We start from the raw sequence: 3,305 nt of genomic DNA, 5'->3' as shown, positions 1-3,305 counted from the left end.
AATAATTGAGATGAAAATAGATTAAGAGAACCACACAGCATTTAACACAGCTGAAAGCAAGTCTACTCCAAATGGTATTTGTCATGCATTTGGAGTGCTTTTGTGAGTGGACACAAGATAATAAATATAAACAGGGGACCACAGAGTTCCTAACCATGGTACATTTCTCCAGAGTAGTGAGGTGCCTGGGTCATGAGCAGCGGGTAAATCTTGTGGAGCAACACAGCTTTGTCCGAAGCACAGGGTGCTGGAATTACAGTATTGGACAAATTCCTCAGAGTGGATTCTGACAGCTCGGCCTTAGGCTTGGGGGCCTTTCCAGATGCTTGTGTCCGAGACACTTTATCTTCAACCCTGGAAAGATGGAATTCTTGCTGGTGGGCAGGTTTTCTTTATGCTTTTGCTTCCTCTGTCATACCACATATTGCAATGGGGATCATTCACAGATGAGGTTAAGAATCTTTGCATCACTTTAGACCTTACCATGGACATCCTTGTATTAAAGATGGTACAAAAGCGGCCAACACACAGTTTTGTAGTTTGTACATGTGCACCCTTACTTATCCTATTATGACAACAAACTCTATCCTTGTAAGCATAAGAGTTCATAGCAGGGCTTCTCCCTAGCTCTGAACTTGTTCTTAATGCACCTGTAGTTCTGCTTACTGGTTTGAGAAATTGGGATCGCATTTCATCTTTCATTACATTTTTTACATTGGCTCCTTGTTGTGTAGGAGGCTGTCATTAAACTGGCCCTATTGAATTTGAAGCTCTAGTTATTTTTGATTACTTCTCCTTCAGCACCCCTGTTATGCAGGGTTTTCAGAACCCAAAGCAGTGGTAACTTAACTCTTATTCCTGACACCGCCTGGAGAGAAAATCAGTGGGAGGACAGCTCATTTGTCTGAATAATGATTGATACAAGCCAGAGTACTTTCACCTAAATTACTTTTTATTAGGTCTCAAGCATGTGTGCGCACACACACACTACACACACATGCTGTAGCAGTCGATTCAGAGCCTCTTAAACCTTTATATTTACCAAAGTTAAGATGGTTTCAAGGCATCAATAGTCAGGCTTCTAGAGTGCCCCTCCTTCCATCTAGCTTCTGGGAAACTGAGGTGTCAGATCCTTGCCCAAAGTATAGCTCCCTCAGACTGCTCCAAAGCAAATTCTTACATCTAATCTTTTATAGCTAACTTTAAACAATGACTCCTAGTGGGTCACCATAGTAAACGTTAATGGGTCTCCAATTCTCCTAGATTCAACAAAACTATTCTCTCTCTCATCAAAGCATTCTAGTCATATCAGCAATAAAACTTACATGTCAAAGGTGTCAGAGGCACTTAAAATCAAGTCCTCCAGTATTTTCTGCCTGCTGCTTTTTCTCATTCATTGGACCACTAGGACCTCTGAGGTCACTTGGACCTTCCTCTTCTTTAGTTCCCTTCCAAAATCCCTGAAATCTTCTATAATCTGTGTAGTTCCATGTGATGTCAGATTGTCGGTTCTGATGTGCATCATCAGCAGTGAAGATTTGCCAGATGAATTCAGAATCCTGTCCAAACTAAAAGATGCATCTTGTGTCTTTGCTCCAGGGAGACAGCACACCACACTGCTGTCTGTCTCTAAGACCCTTTTCTGAATTCTCTGTCAACTCTTCTTCATATGGAGTCACTAGCAATAATAGCCTATCATTTTAGCAGAGTTTAAGAATCTGAGGCAGGACCAAGTATATCTGGACTGTCTCTAAAAGGTGTTTTTGTAAGCTTGTCTTAAAAATCTTCAATGACATGGATGCCACAACCTTCCTTGGAAGCCTATTCCAGCACCTAACTATCCTTGTAGTCAGAAAGTTTTTTTCTGAATATCTAAACTAAACCTAAGGGAGGTGGTGCCCATTATTTTTTGTCCTACCTTCAGTGGACATAGAATCATAGAATATCAGGGTTGGAAGGGACCTCAGGAGGTCAACTAGTCCAACCCTCTGCTCAAAGCATAACCAATCCCCAACTAAATCATCCCAGCCAGGGCTTTGTCAAGTCTGACCTTAAAAACTTTTAAGGAAGGAGATTCCACCACCTCCCTAGGTAACGCATTCCAGTGTTTCACCACCCTCCTAGTGAAAAAGTTTTTCCTAATATCCAACCTAAACCTCCCCCACTGCAACTTGAGACCATTATTCCTTGTTCTGTCATCTGCTACCACTGAGAACAGTCTAGATCCATCCTCTTTGGACCCCCCCTTCACGTAGTTGAAAGCAGCTATCAAATCCCCCCTCATTCTTCTCTTCTGCAGACTAAACAACCCCAGTTCCCTCAGCCTCTCCTCATAAGTCATGTGTTCCAGTCCCCTAATCATTTTTGTTGCCTCTGCTGGACGCTTTCCAATTTTTCCACATCCTTCTTGTAGTGTGGGGCCCAAAACTGGACACAGTACTCCAGATGAGGCCTCACAAATGCTGAATAGAGGGGAATGATTACTTCCCTCGATCTGCTGGCAATGCTCCTACTTATGCAGCCCAAAATGCCATTAGCCTTCTTGGCAACAAGGGCACACTGTTGACTCATATCCAGCTTCTAGTCCACTGTAACCCCTAGATCCTTTTCTGCAGAACTGCTGCCTAGCCATTTGGAGAAAACCTGATCACAGTTCAACAGCCCTTAACATATTTGAAGGTCCTCCCTCAGTCTTCATTTCTCAAGACGAAAGATACCCAGTTATTTTAACCTTTCCTTATAGCTCGGGTTTCTAAACCTTTTATCATTTTTGTCACTCTTCTCTGAACACTCCAATTTGTCCACATCTTCTTAAAGTGTGGCACCCAATACTCGACCCAGTACTCCAGCTGAGACCTCCACAGTGCCAAGTATAGCATGATGGTTACCTCCCACGTCTTACATACAACACTCCCTTTAATACACCCAAGAATGATAGTAGCTTTTTTCTAACCTGCATCACATTGTTGACTCATATTCAATTTGTGATTGATTATAACCCGCAGATCCTTTTTAGTAGTACTACCACCTAGCCAGTATTTCCCCATTTTGTAGTTGTGCATTTGAGTTTTTTTCTTCCTAAGTGCAGTACTTTGTACCTGTCTTTATTCAATTTCATCTTGTTGATTTCAGACTAATTTCCCAATCTGTAAAGTCTATTTAAATTCTAATCCTCTTCTTTAAGGTGCTTGCAACCCCTTTGTGTCATCTACAAATTTATAAGCATTCTCTCCACTCCATCATCCAAGTCATTAATGAAAATATTGACTAGTACCAGGCAGCAGCAGCAACTGCTGCTGCTGTGT

Source organism: Lepidochelys olivacea (assembly GCF_965140295.1).
Source record: "Lepidochelys olivacea isolate rLepOli2 genome assembly, chromosome: 1".
Lineage (NCBI taxonomy): Eukaryota > Metazoa > Chordata > Testudines > Cheloniidae > Lepidochelys > Lepidochelys olivacea.
The sequence above is the reverse complement of the archived record's forward strand: the minus strand, read 5'-3'. Positions refer to the sequence as shown.